Here is a 21,943-nt window from a genome sequence, read left to right as displayed (position 1 = left end):
CTGACTTGGGGAAGTGTGGGGAGGGGACTCCAGCCTGCGACCAATCCTGGGTCTGACGGACGTTGCCAACAGTGGCTTCTACTTACCACCCATCTGTTCAAGGAATCTTGTGCGCTCCTAAGATAATTTTTTGCTCCTGACAGAGAGAGAGAGAAAGTACTGTTTCTTACTGCAGGAGACTTGACTTCTTCATTTCACAAAAGCAGCAGCGAAATGGCTGTTGACTAAAATTGTGAACTTTGCCTGATGGTCGTCGGTAAGGCAGCAGGCCCTAAAACAGGGGCTGGTACTGATAAATACTGAGTAAGATAGGGGCTGGTGCTGGTCAAAGAAGTGCTGATAGCAGGTTCTCTTTGATGAACACTTCGTTACCAGTAACTCCACTCTGTATTTATAGCACAATATGATTTTACAAAAGGTCTCTGATGGAATGTTATATGGATTTCAGGCAAAATGATTTCTCAAAAGACTTGTAAAGTCATAGAAGCTTAACCTTGATATAATGTTAAGTAATAAAAACAAGTTCAAATACATAAAGTTTGTATGTATGTACACACACATATATACATTTGTCTATATCTGCATCTACATACTTAACACACAAATTAATAGGAAATGCCCAGTGTTATTAGTGGTTTCCCTTAGGTCATGGAATGATGTGACTTGGGTTTTCTTCTTTTGTATTTCCAAGTGCTTTATAATGCTTGTGTGTTATTTTTCTACATGAATATATATTTTATGATCAGAATATGAAGACACAATTGTTTTTAAAAATAGGGGGTGCTGGTGGGATGAATTGGGAGATTGGGATTGACATATATACACTAATATGTATAAAAGAGATAGCTAATAAGAACCTGCTCTATAAAAAATTAAATAATAAAAAAAATAATGAGCTGAAGCCCATACATGATAATAATGTATTTGAAAATGTCACATGTGGGTTGTATCACAAACATCCCATGTTTTAGAGATTGCCCAACTTGGTTATGGTCATCCAGGAAGCTAATGGTGGGACTGAGAATTAAGTGTGGGGAATTCTGAGGAACTCGGCCGTCTTCTGGCAAGCCCTTGCCCACGTGCCTAAAGAAGACAGACTGATGACATCTCTTATTGCACAGCGTGTGTGTCATTTGTGGGGACAGGAGATGGAAGCTGCAGGGAAATACCTTCCAGGGAAGTATCTCCCAGGCGGCTCTCACTGCACCCACCTGAGATGGAACGCAGGCTTCATGAATATCGGTCACCAGCTTTTTGTAGTTCAGAGTGACTGTTCAGCTTTGTTCTTTCTTTGTGTTACACTGGGATCCAGTTGTTCATTGGCACAGAGAAACCGAGTGTTTTCACTTTGATCCATCTGCTGGTGTATTTATTTATCAGCATATTTGCAGGGAAGACTGCATGCAGAAGACGGTGTGGCAGAAGAAGTGAATTCCGGTATGGGCAGTGGGTAGGTGTGCAATTGTACTATTCCATCTTCTCAGGCCAGGGATTTTGATGTGAGGTGGGAATGCTATTAAAGTGGTCAGCATTAGCAAGAAGAAAGTGTTGTCTTGGAGATGTGCCCCTCTGAATAATCAGAAGGACCCGGGTCTCCATCAGATTCACTCAGTGACTTATGCTGCCCCTCCAAGGTAAAGCTCAGATGCTACTGGGGGGACAGTTGGTGGAGGAGGGCAGAGGGAACTATGGGGTCCGTGACGCAGAGGGACAGAGAGGGAAGATTATTTTCCAATGCCCATCGAGGAGTTCTCTGGGGGGATTCCATGGTGAAAATAAAGAATCCTTTTGACGCTGTAGATACGCCTAACCTGCTAAAAGTAAGACTTCTTTCTGATAATGGACTCCGCCTTCATGCCTTACCAGGTGTGATGGGCAAAGTGAGGGGTTAGAGATCCTAAATTTCTGCATGAAGATCCACGGAGGGGAGTCAGCTTGGCCTTGCTGAGTGCCTGCTGTGTGCTGTCCTCAAATCAGGCTGTGGAGACGAGGAAAACTGTTTACCTTCTGGGGCGGTGGAGTCTGCACTTCTGTGAAGCCTGGGACTCAGGCGAAGCTCCTGCCAAACGCCTCCTCTGCAGTCCTCTAGAGCATAGAGTTTCCAGGATGAAGGCTGGAGGGAGCTAGAGAATATGATGCAAAGTCTGGTTTATATAAATAATTATTTATATGTCACCGTATTTTGTTTCTGAAGTTTATATATGCCTCTATTCTTGAGCGATTGTCCAGTTATTTTAATGAAATGGAGTAAATTAAGTTACATAAATCAAGTCTCAAATTGCATTTGGTGGTTGCAACATAATTATTCACAAGTTACTGTTATCAGTATTAAAAACATTCATAGGTTATAGGTTTTAGAGTTTATGAAAGATTTGCATAAACTGTATCTCATTTAATACAGCAAGCCTATGAAGTAGGGATTTTTATCCGTCCTTTACAGATGAAGAGAGTGAGGCTCAGAGGGTGAGATGTATTCAAAGCCATACAGCGAATAAGAATCAGAACTGGGATTTTTAACCCTTCATTTCTCACTGTAAGCACAGCATTCTTTCCATCTTTCCATTCTTCTCCTCCTTTACCTCTTGGGCTTAAAATGAACTCTCCCCTGGCTAACTGGATAAGGCAGACTTTCTAGCATGGAATTGGTGGCTCAGAGCTTAGGGCATCTTTCTCTCTTCCTATCATGTTGATTTGCAGATATCAAGGAGAGATTCAGGATGGTGGGAGAATGAGAGCATATTGTACTTCAGTTGTAACCACACTAGTTTCTCCATTAATTTACTAAATATTTACTCTATGCCAAGCACTGATCTAGGCTCTGGGGGGTACGGTGGGGAATGAGGCAGATGTGGATCCTGCCCTCAGGCAGCCTAGAGCCTCACAGGGAAGGCAAGTATTAAAGAAGCCATTATTCACCCTACTGAATGCTATGAAGAGGTGCACCATGCACCTTTATACAATACGGGGTCTGAGACAGGAAGATCCAAACTTGGCGTACCTGGTAAGGCTTCCGAGAGAGTGATGTTCAAGCCAAGAGTAGAATTAGCTAAACAGAGTTCTAGGTCATGTGGAATGAGACACTTTTGAAGAATTGAAAGAACGTCAGTCCAGCTGGAATGAGTAAAGAGAAAGATATAGATAGACCAATGAAAGTGAGCTGGGACCAGGTTATGAAGGGAATGCAAAAACTCCTACCTTTATCCTAAAAGTTATGGGAAACAATTGAAGGATTTTTAGCAGGAGTGTGACATGATCAGATTTGAATTTTCAAAGTATCATTGTAGCTGTACTGTGTATGACAAATATGTGTATGAGTTTTGGACTTGGTGAGTTTGAGGTGGCTGTGTGACACCCAAGTGATTGATGGGCAGGTGGGCAGCCAGAGCTTAGGAGAAAGTCTAGGGTACAGAGGCAGATGAGAGAGGGTTTGGCATAAGTGAAACCAAGGGAGTGGATGAAGTCTACTTGGGGCAGAGGTAGAGAGAGAGCAGGTTCTTAGTAGCTATCTATTTTATACATATTAGTGTTTTATTCTACAAACATTTATTGACCATGATGTGCCTAGGAGTATTCTAGTACTTGGGCTGCAGAATGAAAAAGATGAAGATCCCTTCTCTGTGGGCTTAGGTAAAACAGAAATACTTCAGAGAAGAAGAAGAAGAAGGAGAAGGAGAAGGAGAAGAGGAGAAGAAGAGGAGAAGAAAAGGAGAAGGAGGAGGAGGAAGAGGAGGAGGGGGAGGGGGAGGGGGAGGAGGAGGAGGAGGAGGAGAAGAAGAAGAAGAAAGAAGAAGAAGAAGAAGAAGAAGAAGAACACCACTGTCCTAACGAATTCCCCAAAACTACGTAGCTTAAAAGAACAGAAATTTATTCTCTCACAGTTTTGAATGCTAGAAATCCAGAGTCAAGGTGTCAATGGTGCCATTCTCTTTCTGAAGGATCCAGGGGAGAATCTGTTCCATGCCTTTCTCTTAGCATTTTTCGTTACCAGCAATCCTTGACATTCCTTGCCTTGTATGTGTATCACTCCAGTCTCTGCCTTGTCATCACATGTGTTCTCCCTGTTTTGTCTGTCTCAGTGTCTCTTCTCCTCTTCTTATAAGGACACCAGTCATATTGGATTAGGGTCCACACTAATTCAGGATGACCTCATCATGTTTTTTTAATTAAAAAAATTTTTTTGTTGAAGTATAGTTGACTTACAATGTTTCAGGTGTAGAGCAAAGTGATTCAGTTATAAATATAAATATATATATATTTATTCTTTTTCAGGTTCTTTTCCATTATAGGTTATTACAAGATATTGAATATAGTTCCCCTTGCTATACAGTAGGTCCTTGTTGTTTATCTATTTTATATATAGTAGTGGGTATTCATTAATTCCAAATTCCTAATTTATCCCTCTCCCCACCTTCCCCTTTGGTAACCATATGTTTGTTTTCGAAAGTATGACCTCATCTTAACTCTATTCCACTTGCATAGATCCTATTTCCTAATAAGGTCACATTTACAGGTACTGGGTACAGTTACCTTACAGGTATTGGTACAGTTAGAACCTCAACGTATCTTTCTAGATGACACAGTTCAACCCATAACACCTGCTAAGCAAATAGTAGCTGACTAATAATTATTTGCTGAATAAGTAAGTGAAATGAATGACATGTGATTGGATATAAGATGTGTACCTAGTTTCATGAGACTGCTGTTGATCCGAAATGGAGGAGTTTGGACGATGCCTTATCAAGGGTGGCAAAGCTTGTTGATTGAAATGCTGATTTGATTTTATAGGGCCAGGCAATGGAGAATTATAGCTTACAGTTTGAGATTTAAGAATTTTAGATTTTCAATTTATCTAAAGATGTCACCATATTTTTGTCCCTTGATTCTGTAAAAAATGACTGTTAAAAATACCATTTGCCAGCTTGGAACACCCAAGAAGCGAGTCTGTGGTCTCCGAACAGAGATTATTTTTCTCGAGTTAATGCCTTTGAAAGTGGCAGTAATGGACTCAGGAAAGCAAACGTGGAAAAAGCTATTGTTAAGGTGAGCATCATTTTCTATAATCAAAGAGTCTAGATATAGCCTCTATGATTATATATCAATGCCATAGACAGCAACTTCCCCCTGAACTTCCTCAAGTCTATCAGAAACATGATCCATTACATTTCTCACCTTTTCACAGCTTCATCAGAGGGGCTGTTATTTTGGTTCACCAGTAGGACTGAATCTGCAGTGAAGAAATCTAGGAGGCTGGTTTCTTCTTAAATCCCCCATGCTGGGCCCTGTAGGTGGACACAAGTGCTGTGCTGGCAGGTACTAATGGCCGTAGGCAGCGTGCTTGGCAGGTTCAGCCTCTTTAGAAATGCGAGGCATTCCTAGACACCTAGCAGCCTGTGCTTCTGAACCCCATCTGTTACAGGTTAAGTTGTGTCCCCTAAAAAGAGACATGGAAATCCTAACTCCCAGGACCTCAGAATGGAACCTTATTTAGAAATAGGGTCTTTGCAGATGTAATCAAGTTAAAATGAGGCCATTAGGGTGGGCCATAACTCAATATGACTGGCATCCTTATAGAAGAGGGAAATTTGGACAGGGACTGAAAGAGAAGGCCACGTGAAGACAGAGACACACAGGGAGAAGGCCATGTGAAGACAGATGCAGAGACTAAAGGACTCCAGCTCAAGCCAAGGAAAGTCAGGGGTTGTCAGTTCCAGAAGCTGGAAGAGGCAAGGAAGTATTCTCCCCTTCCTTTAGAGGAAGCACGGTCCTTCTGACACCTGGATTTCGGACTTCTAGCTTCCAAAACTGTGAGAAAATAAATTTCTATTGGTCTAAGCCACCTAGTTTGTATTTCTTTATTATGGCAACCCTAGGAAAGGAATACATTATTTCTTTCACCAACGTTTATGTGTCTTAAGTTTCCTTTCTCTAGGTCCTTGTACCCTGTTGGGTTAATTATTACTAAGGTATTTGCAGTTGTTGATGGCATCGTGGGGTGTGTGGGGAGTCGCTGAGAGCCGAATGGTCTGTAAAGGGACCTTGTCTGGCAGGTCACCCTCAAATGTGGTAATTGAGGAGAGTTTAATGAAGGGAAACACAGAGGTGGACGGGGGTAAGGGAACTAACAGGGATGGTGAGGGATGACTCCTACCAACTAGGGCTCGTAACAAAGGGTGCCATTACCACCCCTTAGCCTGACAGAGGCAGGGGAGGGACAGTCACCAGAGCCAGGGACAGCAGTAGCTGTGGCCGTAGGAGGTGGCTGCCTAGCAGGATCTGCGTGGCAGGGAGGGAGCCAGGGGGATCAATTCCTGCTCGTCCTCTTCTCCCATCCTCTGATATCTATTAGCTTCACCCAGCTGGAAGCTGGAGGGCAAGAGAGCCTGGGGGTGCAGGCTATAAATGTCGGTCTTCCTGGGCTACAAAGAAAGGTGAAGCAGGGTAGAGTGAGGCTCCCAGGATGGGGTGGCGGTGGGGACTGTGCACTGACAATGCCAGATGGGGCAGGGAGCCAGCTGTTAGCAGCCGCCCCTCCCCGGCTTTGATCCACTTGTCCAAGGACATGCCTGGTATGAAAGTCCCCCTTTCGAGCCTATTTGCGTTTTGGTGGCACATATTTTTATGTGAGAAGTAGCTGTCTCTGAATGCTAGGTTCTAATGCAGATTCTTTTAAAGCTCAAGGGTGATGGGGCAGAGATGGAGGGAGAGAAACCTAACAAAAATGGGACAGATAATGGTGGATTGTTAGCTTGGAGGCAAGGATTGCCAGAAGGAAAATACTGACTAGGGATGAGGTTAGAAAGCGACAGATCGTGCTAAGGGAAAGAAGGTGAGGTGGATTACAGTTAATGGATAGAACGAGCTAGAGAAAGACGTGGAAAGATGACCTGAATGCAATCCCGGGAGAAATCAGTGCAAGGGATTTCGGAGTGTGAAAAACGGAGAGAACAAAATAGTATCTTTCTTACCGGGTTGTGGTGAAAAGCAAGTGAAGTCAATGGATGGAACAGTCCTCTTTAGCTCTGAAGCACTGCATACATATACAGTGTATAGCAACAATCACTATAACAACCATGTAGTTGAGGGTACAGGGAGATGCCTGAACCATTTCAGCTAACCTGATGGATTGCATATAACTACTCATTGTCATTTTCCCCTGTAACAAACAAAGGGGACTTCATTTCCTCAACGAAAGGTAGAGGACTTGGGTTATAAAGTAGGGCAGATCTAAGAACAGAAATCAGCCAACTGAGATGGAAAAGTTTGCAACTTCAGCTTTTTCAAACTCCTGGATTTGTTCCTTGTTTAATTCATCCTAAGAGAGTCTCACTGACTTGGTAGTTTTCAGTACCTAACTGACTGGCCAAGAGGAGATGCTTCTGATTACCCCATGAGCAGGTGTACAGAGGAGAGCCAGGGCCATACTTCCATTCCTAAGGAGAGACCTGTTTGATTTTTTTGGTGTGGCCACAGCAACAATAGGTAGCAATCTCAAAGAGCTTTCAACTGAGGGTATTTCAAATCCCATGTCTCCATCTTCCCCCTTCTTTAGCTCCCAAGAAGAACATTCTCTGGCTCGTTAACTGCATCTTTGATGATGCCTTCTCTGTGATTTTTCCTGGTTCCTTCTTTGCTTACTCTTTATTTTATTTTATGTTTTTACATCTTTATTGAAGTATAATTGCTTTAAAATGGTGTGTTAGTTTCTGCTTTATAACAAAGTGAATCAGTTATACATATACATATGTTCCCATATCTCTTCCCTCTTGCGTCTCCCTCCCTCCCACCCTCCCTATCCCACCCCTCTAGGTGGTCACAAAGCACCGAGCTGATCTCCCTGTGCCATGCGGCTGCTTCCCACTAGCTATCTATTTTACGTTTGGTAGTGTATATATGTCCATGCCACTTTCTCGCTATGTCACAGCTTACCCTTCCCCCTCCCCATATCCTCAAGTCCATTCTCTAGTAGGTCTGTGTCTTTATTCCTGTCTTACCCCTAGGATCTTGATGACATTTTTTTTTCTTAAATTCCATATATATGTGTTAGCATACGGAATTTGTCTTTGTCTTTCTGACTTACTTCACTCTGTATGACAGACTCTAAGTCCATCCACCTCATTACAAATAGCTCAATTTCATTTCTTTTTATGGCTGAGTAATATTCCATTGTATATATGTGCTATATCTTCTTTATCCATTCATCCGATGATGGACACTTAGGTTGTTTCCATCTCCGGGCTATTGTAAATAGAGCTGCAATGAACATTTTGGTACATGACTCTTTTTGAATTATGGTTTTCTCAGGGCATATGCCCAGTAGTGGGATTGCTGGGTCATATGGTAGTTCTATTTGTAGTTTTTTAAGGAACCTCCATACTGTTCTCCATAGTGGGTGTACCAATTCACATTCCCACCAGCAGTGCAAGAGTGTTCCCTTTTCTCCACCTCCTCTCCAGCATTTATTGTTTCTAGATTTTTTGATGATGGCCATTCTGACTGGTGTGAGATGATATCACATTGTAGTTTTGATTTGCATTTCTCTAATCATTAATGATGTTGAGCAACCTTTCATGTGTTTGTTGGCAATCTGTATATCTTCTCTAGAGAAATGTCTATTTAGGTCTTCTGCCCATTTTTGGATTGGGTTGTTCGTTTTTTTGTTATTGAGCTGCATGAGCTGCTTATAAATTTTGGGATTAATCTTTTGTCAGTTGTTTCATTTGCAAATATTTTCTCCCATCCTGAGGGTTTGCTTACTCTTTAAATGTACCTTTTGTCAAAGTTTTATCTTCCCATCTTTTCTCTTCTTGCTCGGCTTCCCTTTCTGAGGTGGTCTCACTTATATTCACTGCTGAATTTCTTACGGTGAATGTAAATTTCCAGTGGTCTTCTGGATATCTTCACACGCATTTCTCATCAGTAACTAAAAATGACCACATTTAATTTAACACCACACTTTCCACCATACTGCTTCTCTTGCCATATTTACCTATCGTGACTCTTGGGACTTCTACCCTTGTTGTCACTTGGGCGGAAACCTCAGCCATCTTCCATTGCTTGTTCTTCCATTCTCTCTAGAATCCATTCTCTCTTGACACCCAAGTAATCAATTGCCAAGTCCTGTCCTTTCTTCCCTTGAGCTTCCTTCCCAACCCAATACGCTGGTTCAGCTCTAATTTAAGTACGTACTAACCTTTCTCTGGATTATTTCAGTCGCTTCTTGACATATCAGATTTCCAGCCCATTTTCTTCATTGTCACATGAGTCATCTTCCTACAAACAGGGCAGATAGTTCTACCCCCTCAGTATCTTCAGTGTCTCCTTCTTGCCCAAAGTATCTGGTTCAGTTCCTGGCTGTGGCTTTAAGGCCCTCCAGGATTGAGGCCCGACCTGTCTTTCCAGCTTCCTCACCCACTGTGTCTGTCTCTGCACCTACACATGTCACACTGCACTCCTCACCCTTCCCTGAACTTGCCATGCAAACCTCTATGTTTTTGCTTATACTGTCTGTGGACTCTTCCTGCTTCCATTCAAATCCAGGTCTCCACATAGCTTTCCCTGAGCCCCCTAGTTGGAATTAATCATTCCTGTACTTCTCTTCTATACTTCTTCTTTAAATTTATTTATTTATTTTTGGCTGAGTTGGGTCTTTGTCACTGCACGTGGGCTTTCTCTAGTTGCCGCCATGGGGGGCTACTCTTTGTTGCAGTGTGCGGGCTTCTCATTGTGGTGGCTTCTCTTGTTGCGGAGCATGGGCTCTATGTGTGCAGGCTCAGTAGTTGTGGTGCACGGGCTTAGTTGCTCCGTGACATGTGGGATCTTCCTGGACCAGGGCTCGAACCTGTGTTCCCTGCATTGGCAGGCGGATTCTTAACCACTGCGCCACCAGGGAAGACCCTATACTTCTTCCTTTCACATTGCTTTATATTATAGCTAGTTGCCTTCCCTCCAGATTGTATGCTTCTCAAGAGCAGCCACTGAATTTTATTCCATTCTGTGACTCCATCCCACAGAGCTTCACACATAGTGGCCTCTCGATAAATGTTAGCAATTGAATGAATACTATTCAAATCCTACAATGTGGGTCATTGAGAGGCTGATTTTGAAGGCTGTATCATAGCTTCAGAATTCCTGATCTTTCTTCGCCCGAGCCAAAAGTTCAAAAGAAGATGGTTTAGTCACTGAAGAAGTAGCCTCTGGGAAGTCTGAAACGGAAACGCAGCTGTACTCCCATTTCATTTTGTTCCTGTGGTTTTTGTCTCACGGCCTTGACTTGAAATTTCAGTTGGAAACTTGAAATGCAATGAAAATAGTTTCTTCTGTGTCACCCAATAATAAGGCTATTGAAACCCTTCATTTTCACGTAAACATTTCTCTTGAAAATCTACTCTGCTAAAAAGTGGGGCTAATTCAACTGCCACCCATGCGGATGTAGTTGTGAGGATGACTTTAAATGGGACATTTTTAGACTCTCAATATGTCAACAAGTTAAGAGTTTCATTCATTTAAAAAATGTAAATAAATGCAGCTGCATCTGGCTATACGGACAATAAAAGTGAGATAGTGGTGGTGCTAAAGCAAGTGGGAAGATGCTCTGAATTGAGAGAGACGCCCAGCTTTGAGGCTAATTTATGGAGCATTAATGAATATATTTAGAAGACTCATGCAGCAAAACTCATACCTCCAGCTCATGTTCTTTTCACTCTGTGAGCTCGCGGAATTCATCCCGACAGCTTAAGAGCAACAAATAAAGAATGGGCTGCCTACCAAAACATCAAATGGTGAGAAAAGAAAGTCACGTTCATTAAACACGCATGTTGGAATTCTCCGTTACTATACTTAAAATAATTATATAACTTCATATATCCCATTAGAATCTTTTGTTGAGTTAAGCAGTGTTCAACTTTCAAAATCTAGATTTCCAGAAATCAACTTGAAATCTGTTTGTTTGAAGATATAATGCATTTTCTCCTAAAATGCCATTATAAATGCAACTAGGTACCCAGGCTGGCCCACTAAAGCCATTTAAGCTTAGAATATTGATGCCATATTGTATATTTGCAAGGAAAATTAGTAAAAAATATTTGCACTGCAATATTAGCATTTATGTAAGTAATTTAATCTCTCATCCTTGAAATTGATTAAGAAAGGTTTTCCTCTTTACTAAATGATATTGCCTGTGGAAAAATAGATTTCATTATAGGAGGATGAAAATATAGGTTGGTATTGTAGTGGAGAGTGAAGGGAAATTTGGGCTGTTTCCCAGGCTTTCTAATTTGATGCTATTGGCTCTTGATGACATTACATTTCACTTCCAAATGTGGGGCCTTCCTTTTTCCTCATATGAATGTATCACTAGCACTACTTTAAACTTATCATTCATGATGAGGGTCATTTTTCTTTGACTCACAAATGGAAGAAAAAGGGGCAAAAAGGGAGGGATATTTTCCTGAGGTAACTGAACAAAAAATTACGTGAGAGGAAATGAGGAGAAGAGGCTCTTAAGAAGAGTATGTGTGGGCTTCCCTGGTGGTGCAGGGAAGCCGATGCAGGGGACACGGGTTCGTGCCCCGGTCCGGGAAGGTCCCACGTGCCGTGGAGCGGCTGGGCCCGTGAGCCATGACTGCTGAGCCTGCGCGTCCGGAGCCTGTGCTCCGCAACGGGAGAGGCCACAGCAGTCAGAGGCCCGCGTACCGCAAAAAAAAAAAAAAAAAGAGTATGTGTGCATATGAAAAACAAATTTCCCATATCGGTAAATTGAGCTGAGTCAGCAAAAATGAAAGGTTTCTCCCCCCCCCGCCCCCCCCACCGCCCTTAAAGAAGAAAAGAGCTATTCATTAGATTTGATGGTTCCCTGCCATGCTATTACCTCCTGAAAGTCAGGGACAAGCACAGAAAGGAAACAGCATGCCACTGGCTATTATTTTTTATGGGACATTCATACATCGGTTGTTTGTAACTGAGATCTACTGCTTTCTCTCGCTAACAACTTTAGATTTTACAATTGTGATTTATTTCTCTTTCATTTTCCATAGGGTAAACTACGGTATTCTCTTTTTTAAAAACTGTATCCATCTCTCACTCTCCCTAACCATTATCTCAGATCCAACTTGCTCCTTCTGTTTAGATAACACTTTTCTCAGACCTTTCTTCAGCCAAGAGTTCCGTGGCTTCCCATTTTCTTCACAAGTGGAAACTTTTCTGCCAGGTGTCCAGATTCTCCATAATAGGGCCTCCCCCTTCGTAGCCAAGTCCACGCCTCCTCCACTTCCCATCAGATCTTTCTGCTGTGATTTGGCCAGGATCTTTCCGGTTCTTTGACAATGCCACAACCATTCCAGCTTCTGTGCGTCATCAGCTCATGTTTCCCTTCCTGTAATTCATACTTTTTCCTCCCCTGGCCATCTACATTCCACCCACATGTAGGAAACAACGTTTGGGGGATCTAATTCTACTTATAATCATTTTAGGCACATGAGACCTTAGTAAGTGATGTTTGAACTACATGACCCAGCCTTCCGAGTTACCCTTGATTGGACTAAGAGAGTATATCTGACCCCAGATGAAATGGTCAGATTCTCTCTCCCGGGAGTTTGGAAATGAAACTGAAAACCAGTATGAGTGTTTAGATCTGGAACGTGTAAACTTAGGAGCTGAGGGTCAACCACATCCTCTTTTGTGGAAGAGAGACTATGGAAACCTAATGGTAGAAAGAGAGAGTATGCAACACTTAGGGTTCTTGGTTGAAAACAACAGAAACCAACTCTAGTTAACTTAAGCAGAGAATATTTATTTCAAGGATATTATGTAGCTCCTAGAATCGATGGGAAGGCTGGAGGGCCAGGTTTGGAAAATAGACAGGGATCAGGGGAGACTAGGCAGTCAGAGACAGCCAAGGTGTCTGCCCAGAGACCATCTGGTTGGAATGCCACCCTAGGCTCCATGTCCTGTCTTGTCTCTTACAGGACAATATAGCAGCTGCAATGATCTTTCTAAAATTTAACTCAGATTATGACACTCTCCTGCTGTTGTATAATGAAGAATTTCTTTGTTCTTTGTCCCAGGCTCCTGGCATGGAGCTTCTAAAAACCCTTAAAATTTCCCAAGTGATAGAAATGCTGTTGTTATTCATGGTGGGTCTTGGATCATTTATCCTAATGAGCTGGCTCAGGTTGGGAGTCATTTGGACCATGAAGCTCTGGACACCAAGGCTTAGATGAGCACCTCTGGTTGGTAAACACATCCAAGGGCTGGGAGGGTGACACATCCTGATTCCCTGGGGACGCTCCCAGACCACACTCTGTGTGTCTCTTCATTTGGCTGGTCCCGATTTGTGTCTTTTATAGTAAGACTTCAGGTGTAAGTCTGGTGCTTTCCTGATTTCTGTCAGTTGTTCTAGTGAATTATTGAACCTGAGGGAGTCATAGAAGCCCCTGAATTTTTAGCCAGCTATTCAGAAGCGTGGGTGGCCTCGGGACCCTTGAACTTGCGATTGGCATCTGAAGTAATGCCAGTCTTCTTGGGGGCTATGGTGTCTCTGCTGACCCTGGGGGTTGGTGTCAGAATTGTATTGCTGTATTCGACCTGCTTGGCACTTCCACATGACTTTTACTGAAGCAGAATGAAATAAATCTTCACTGTGGCCTTGCCAGCCTTGACCCCTGCTGCCTCTCCAGCCCCGTCTCCTGCTACTTTCCTCCACATTCACTGCACTTCAGCCACAATGGCCTTTTTTCTGTCCCTTATACACCCTAAGCCGGCTCCATTTCAGGGCCTTGCCCTTGCTGTTCCCTCTGCCTAGAATGCCTTTCCTCCAGATCTTTGCCTGGACTTTGCCTGGACTGAGGGTGAAAGTGCTGTTGGTCTTGTTCACTTCTGTACCCAAGACCTAGAACAGTGACTTGATTGGTTGATTGATTGTAGACTCATAGATCACATAAGAGACCTGGTGAATCTGTTCATTGTGATTTTGCTACCTACAGGATCAAATCTGAGGTCTAATGTTTTAGCTAGATTGGCTCTGTGGCTATAAGACAAGAGGTTCTCTTTTGCTGTTATAGAAACTTTATGGTTCTCTAACCCTGACATTAGCTGAGATAGTAAAGCCCTGAGCTTGTCATTTTTTTTTTTTTTTCCTTCTGCAAACTCACCAGTGTGTTCAGAAGCAGCCAGCCCGTCCAGAGCCTTTGCGTTCATCATTCCCACCCAAATGGTCACTTATAGCCACGGGTCTCCTCAAGCCTAGCCTCCTAGAAGCGCTTCATCCCAAGCAGCCAGTGGTGATAATTTAAGTAACCGTTTGCCACTGTGTACCATGGAGACCAGTATTCCATTTCCCACTGGCGTTGAGGTAATCACGGCATTCAAGCCAAGTCAGCTCAGATAACCAATCCAGGTTCCTATCTTTGAGTCAGTTTCCTGGGGCTATTTTAGGCGCTGAGCCTGAGTTTAGCTGGGGAAGCAAAAAACCACTCTTTGTTTTTTCAGTGGAGGGAATTTCACCCAGGGAAATTGGTAACAAAGGCCTTGGAGCAGTGACAGAGCGCAAAGCGGGAGGCTGAGTTGCTCATTCGAGGAGGGCACTCCACCTCTAGGGCTGGGTGCACAAAGAGAACACGCTGTTACCCAAGCCCACGACCGCGTGCTGCTGCGGCTGCTGCTCTGGAACCGGCTGCCAGGGCAGGAACAGAGCAGGAGCCCAAGAGCCCTCCCTCGCTCCTGCCGCTGCGGCTGCCGCTACCGCTGCCGCTTTTGTCACTGCTGTCACTGTTTCTGTTGCTCTTGCTGCCGCTGCCACCAGACCTTTCATCTACTTTCCAGTCTCCTCCCAGGGATTCCCACAGGCAGAACCAGCTGCCAAGGGAGTCTGGAAAATGTAGCCTCAGGCCTCTGGACCTGGAGGTGGAAAGGAAGTGGAACAGGGTGAGTGTTCGCTGAAGGCCACAGCTTCTACGTGGCACAGGCTCAAGGGTCACTCCCAGGCGAGCCTTCCTTGCCCACCCAGACCGGAGCAGACTTTCAAAACTTTCTGGACGTAACCCTCACAGAATTTCCTATAGTTTGTTATTGTATATTATATTGCATATGTACATAGATGTGTATGTATATTTCACATTTGTATGTATTTATATCAGTTTCTGTTTTCCCTGATAGATGATTCTGGAAGGCAGACCCTATGTAAGTTTTGCTCTCCAGTGTCTGCCGCGCCTACATATAATAGACACTCATAAACGTTTATGGAATAAATGAAGAGCTCCAAACACCCACACTTTACTGCTCGTACTTCATCATTCTCTCTCCTCTAGTCTTAATTCAGTTCCATCTATCATAATATTTCAAACCCCACAGTGAACTGTGAGACGGTTAGTAAGAAAGTTTGCTGTTTAGAAGGGTTCTTATCACCTTTTTTTAAAAAAAAAATGCACATTTCACAACAATGTGACACTCCAGAGCATTTCAGTCCCTCCAGACTCCCTGCCACTCAGGGTCAACTTTCAAGTCTGTGTGTCCTTCCTCTTAGTCCAGCATCAGGCCTTGAAGATCTCAGGTGGCATTAAGTTTAGGGGCCAGGTTGGGAAACTAGGTGCTATCAGGGAGGGCATAACAGCAATAGATGTAAGAACAGACATCAGAAAGTCCCAGGCTGGGGGGGAGAGGGGAACAGAGGAGGGGAAGGGCCCTGTGGCATTGGATGAAGGTGTGAAGCAGGGAGCAACTTCCCCTGAATCAGCTTGAACGATGGGCCTCTGTAAGGCTAATATTTGGCTTCTACAACATGCATTAGTCTGCTAAGGCTGCCATAACCAAGTACCGTAGACTGAGTGGCTTAAACAATAGAAACGTATTTTCCTACAATTCTGGAGGCTGAAGTCCAAGACCAGGGTGCCAGCAGGGTTGGTTTCTTCTGAGGCCTCTCTTCTTGGCTTGCAGGTGGCCCCCTTCTCACTGTGTCCCCACGTGGTCACCCCTTGGTCCATGTGTGCATATATCTGTGTCCAGATTTCCTCTTCTTATAAGGATACCAGCCGTATTGAGTTAGGGCTCACCCATATGACCTGTTTTTAACTTAATTACCTCTTTAAAGGTCCTCACTCTAGATACAGTCACATTCTGAGGTACTAGAGGTTAGGATTTCAACACATGAATTTTGGGGGAACACAATTCAGCCTATGACATCACACCACCACGCTTTCCTTCCTTCTTGCATATTTGCATATCTCTTTTATGGAAGCTTTTCTCAAACTGAAATCTCAATATATTCTTGTGCTTGGTATTCATTGAGTTTCTTGGATCTGTGGGGTTTATGAAGTTTTCAACAAATTTGGAAAACATTTTAAAAATACTTTTTCTGTCCCTCCCCCTCCTCTATTTTTGGATTCTAGTTATTAGGCTGCTTGAAGCTGTACTACAGGTACTTCATGTTCATGAATCTTTTCTTCTGCAATTTCTAATTTACTGTAAATCCCATCCAGGCTATTTTTCTTCTTCCAGTTTTATTAAGATATAATTGACATGCAGTGCTTAAGTATAAGGTGTCAATATAATGATATGATTTACACACATCATGAAGTGATTACCACAATAAGTTTAGTGAACATCCATCAATTCAAATAGAAACAAAATTAAAGCAATAGAAAAAAATATTTTTCTTGGGATGAGGACTCCTAGGATTTACACTCTTAACAACTTTCATATATAACATTCCACAGTGTTAATTATATTTATCATGTTGTATGTTAACTCCCTAGTACTTATTTATCTTATAACTGTAAGTGTGTCCCTTTTGACTGCGTTCACCTAATTCTTTCTCCCCCCAACCCCTACCTCCGGTAACCATAAATCTGATCACTTTTTCTGTGAGTTTGTTTGTTTGTTTTTTAAAGTATAATTGACCTACAACACTATGTTAGTTCCTGTTACACAACATAGTGATTTGATATTTCTATATACTTCAAACTGATCACCACAATAAGTCTGGTTATAATATGTCGCCATACAAAGATATTACATAGGGACTTCCCTAGTGGCGCAGTGGTTAAGAATCCGCCTGCCAATGCAGGGGACAAGGGATCGATCCCTGGTCCGGGAAGATCCCACATGCCGCGGAGCAACTAAGCCTGTGCACCACAGCTACTGAGCCCATGAGCCACAACTACTGAGCCTGCCTGCCACAACTACTGAAGCCCGCATGCCTAGAGCCTGCGCTCCGCAACAAGAGAAGCCACTGCAATGAGAAGCCCACGTGCCGCGACGAAGAGTAGCCCCTGCTCGCCGCAACTAGAGAAAGCCCACGCACAGCAGTGAAGACCCAACCCAGCCATAAAAAAAAAAAAGAACCTGCTTATGCTTTTAAAAATATATACATTACATAGCTATTGACTGTATTCCCCACAGTGTATATTTCATACTCATGACTCATTTATTTTGTCATCTAGGGTATTTTTAATCTCAGACATTGTAATTTTCATTTATAGACATTCACTTGTGATCTTTAATGTCTTCCATGTCTATATTTAACAAGATTAAAATTCCCTTTAATTGTTTGATCATATAAAATACACTTATAGCAAGTGTTTTGATATCCATGTTCACTAATTCTATCATCTTTGTCGTTTCTGCATCAGTTTCAGTTGATTTTTCTCCTTGTTATGGATTGTATTTTCCTGCTCCTTTGCATGCCTGGTAATTTTTGATTGGATACCAGACACTGAATTTTGCCTTGTTGGGTCCTGGATACTTTGGTGTTTCCGTTAAATATTATTGAACTTTGTTTTGAGATGTGCTTTTAGTATTTGTTAGGTGGGATCAGAGCAGCATTTAATCTAGGGATGATTTCCCCCAGTACTGACACAAAACCCTTCTGTATACTGAGGCACTGTGAATCATGAGGGCTTTCACTCTGGCTGGTAAGAGCAGGAACTATCCCTGTCACTGTCTAGGGTTTGTTCTTTCTAAGCCTTTTTTGTGATTCTTTTCCCAGTCTTAGTCTTTTCTCACACATGAGCTTATCAGTGCTCAGCTGAAGGTTGGAAGAGGACCCTCTGCAGGTCTCTTAAGCTCTCTTTTCTGTGCAGCTCTTTCATCTTTGGTACTTTGTCCTGTGGACACTAGCTACCTTGGCCTTCCTGTACGGCCATATTTGTGTCCTCAACTCAAGGAGACCGTGGGGCTCTGCCTGGTTTTCCCTTTCTCCTTTCTGAGCCACAGCCTGGATACTCTCTTAAGACAATAAGGCGGGCCAATGTAGGACTCACGTTTGTTTTCTGTCTCTCAGGGATCACTGTCCTTAGTTGCCTGATGTCCAGTTTCTTGAAAACCATTTTATACAATATATTTTGTCTACTTTTTCTGGTTGGTTCAAGCAGAAAAAAATAAATAAATCTGGTCTCTTTTACTCCGTCTTAGCTGGAACTGGAAGTCAAATTATCTACAGTTACCTTCTTATCTTTAAGTATTATATTTAAACTTACATGTCCTAGTCTATCAACTCCAAAAGTGAACCAGCATCTTAACTCTCCCAATGAAATGTGAAAACATTTGCACTCGCATAGCACCTCCCCCTTGCATCTCCCCCAATATATTATCATCAAATGATTATTATTTAAAAATTGTGTAGCTCTTCTTCCAAGATTTATAATGATGCCATCATGTTTCGTAACTGTATTTACCAGTTAAGGTTCATTTCTATGTTTAACTGAATTCAGGTCATCACTAGTTTTTTTTGATACTTTGGCTTCTCCCTGCATAAGTTCATTATTTTGACTGTGAAGTCCACTGTCGAAGGCAGAGTACTCGTGCCCTTTACCTTGGTGAATTTGCACTTGCTTATATTTTTAGCTTTTAGGCTAAGCACACCTAGAATGGATCAGTCTCTCCAAGTGGACTCATATTGACCAATTTCATGAGAGATTCATAAGAAATCTAGTATGCTATCTTGTTCATTTATAGTGAAAATTTTAACTCCTTTCAAGACCAAGATACTTACATTCTCTGGTCAGCGTATTGTGTCTCAATAGGGAAGTTTACGCAGCAGGTCAAATTTTCTCCAAAGCTTCTAAGTTCTTGTGTAATCACAGCAAGATAGTTGTGGGTGTGAGTTGCGCTTTTAAAATATTTAAAGACATCGGGTTCAGAGCACCTATCTCCACTGTAAATTTGTCCCCGTGGTGTGTACACAGGATCTGTGGCCCAAGGCATCATCTCCTTTCCTGGATATCTTGGGTGAGTGCCCACAGTTACCTCTGACTTTTGTTTAGTCTGTTTCATTGCTAATTTGATGCCTTCCGTATTTATACCATTTTATCTGCTTCAACTTTGGATCTGTAACAATACCACAAGAATTTGCCTGTTTATACAGTGTTTGGTCCTAGCAATGCTTTATCTTTAAGATATTTTTTGGGTACATGTCAAACCTCATCCATTAAGTGCTGAGTGTTAGTTTTACTCTTTCCGTTTTGGAGGAACTTAGCGGTTGCCTCTCTGACAACGATCTCATCTTTCTCAGAATGCCTGCCTGTTATTTGTTACTTGTTCCTGCCTTGTTCTGCTTGTTTCCTTTTGTAATAATGGTCTTATTGTTCCCAACTGTCCCTATCTTGAGAGATGTCCTATATGTATTGGAATTCTACTCGGTATTTAGCACAACATCTTATACAGAGAAGGTGTTCAATCGATACTTATCAATTGGAATAAAAAGATAGGTTCCCTGATCTCCTTCTGTTCTTTGTCATCTGAATGCCCAGATCTAGACTGATGCCCCATGTGTTCTTAAAAAAAGGGGATTTGGAAACCTATTTGAGTCCACTTAATATTACAAGGCATGGGCGACCCAAGCCACAGGGGAAGATAGAGGTGAGCGAGTGGGAAGGAAAAGGAGCTAGTGGTTCAAGAAGGAAAATACACATGAAAATGCCAAGACACGTAAATTGGGCATAAACGTCCAAGTTTTGTGAGTAGATTAATTATGATGCCTGTTCAGAGTATATCTGAGCAGCATTACTTAGTTATTGCCCATCCTAAATGCAGCCTAGAACCCAATTATTTCAGCTACAGTTTCTTGGTGGAGTGGAGTATCAGGCTTCTATTAGGGGCTGATCAGTTCTGCCCACATTCCTATATGAAACAGTGTTCAGATGAAACCCAAAGGATTCCGATGCCAAAGAACAGTGAGATAATGCCCACTGTGTATGGCAAGAGACTGTAATCTCACCGGCCGTCGGTGAGGTCTGGCCTCAGGAATGATGGCAGAGGGGGATGTGGGAGCATGGACACGCATCCTCATTCATCCACATCAGCTCGGGCCCTTCCCCTTGTTCACCCCTTTTCAAGGCTCTGCCCAGGGGTAATCACCTTCTGACTTACCTCTTCCACTCCAGGTGTGCTGGGTTAGGTGTGCTTGTCATGCATTCCGACACTACCCTGTGCTTCCTGATATTGTAGCCCTAAAACCACGGAACCATAATTGCCCGTTTACTGCTTTGTCCCTCTCAAGGGTGGGACTGTGTCTTATTCATCTCTGAATATAGTGCTGTTGGGCTGCACCCCACAGACCGGCCAGCCTTGTAATTGCCCAGCTGCAGGACCTAGGAAGCGCCTAGAGACAGCAACAGAGACGTCAGTGTTTTATTGGATAGGGAATCTTTCGATGTCTGAAGCAAGGCCCTGGAGCGACCGTGTATGGCGGACAGCAGGCAGGACCTGGTAGCAGTCTTGGCTACTTGGGGGTGGGGGTGTGTGGTGGAGAAGGGGGCTACCAGTTATAGTGGGAACTGATGTCAGATTGGCTTATCAGTTACCAGGGAAACCAGCAGAGGGGCACATCCCTCACTGCCCCTCGGGTTGATGACCTGGGCAGATGTTTTCCCTTTGATAAACTATTGCAGTGGAGCTGTTCTGATCTAAAGATTAGAACAATCACTAGCTGGGCTGGGGGGGGCAGGATGTGGGCAGTTACGGATTAAGCTTTAGGATTAGGAGGGAAGGTCAGTCTTGTGAGTAGGGTGTAGGTGAAGCAGGGACTGGTCGGGCAGGGGATGTACAGAGACCAAGAGAACAGTCATCGCGAGTGGCCTGACCGTACAAATGCTTAGCACATAGTGATGTTGAAAGAGTTGTTCAAGGTGTACCTGTAGGAAGACCATTAGGGTTAGAGGATGAGCGGGTGACTCTGAGACACTAGCTCACCCAGCTGTTACAGGACAGACACACCCTTGATGACAGAGATGCTGAGGCTTTTCCAGCCCACAAATATGACATGTCTGGAATGCACCGGTAAGTGGAGTACAGACTGTCCTGGGATTTGGACCATCTTAGATACTCAGTTGGAGAGAGATGTGAAAGGTGTGCTTGCTTTTTGGGGACTCTCGTGAGCTTATTTGGCCCTTCTAGCGAGGTGGGCCTCTAGCCAGTTGGCTTGTTTCCAGCCACCTTTGCCTGGTGATGCTTCTCAGCCTGTAACATGCAGATTGGGTTTCTTCTCCCCTGGCAAGAATTCCTTGCTGTTCACTCCCACAGCCAAATATGGCCATCCAGTGCAGGATGGCCACATTGTGAGTTAGTTCGAGGTTTGGGGGACCCACCGCATTCACCAGGGTTTGCTCTCTTTAGATTGCGGGCATCTCTCCAGGCTGTTAGTACCCTCTGCTCCCATTGTCCTCCCACCAAAACCACTGCCAAAACTCTGCTCCCCTCTCAGAGGTAGCATTGCCAATGATTGGATGTGCATTCTTTCAGTCCTTTTTCTATGCATGTACACATGTAACATACCAAAATGGGGTTTGGATTTCTTTTCTTTCTTCTTTTTACAAATGAATTCATACTACAAATCCTTTGGTTCTAGGGGTTTTTTTTCCTTCCTTCCTTCCTTCCTTCCTCTCTTCATCCCTCCCTCCCTTTCTTCTTTCCTTCCTTCCATCTTTTTCTTCTTCCACTTCGTTCCCTCCCTCCC

The sequence above is a fragment of the Phocoena phocoena genome, chromosome 1 (assembly GCF_963924675.1).
Source record: "Phocoena phocoena chromosome 1, mPhoPho1.1, whole genome shotgun sequence".
NCBI lineage: Eukaryota > Metazoa > Chordata > Mammalia > Artiodactyla > Phocoenidae > Phocoena > Phocoena phocoena.
This window is presented reverse-complemented; position numbering follows the sequence as displayed.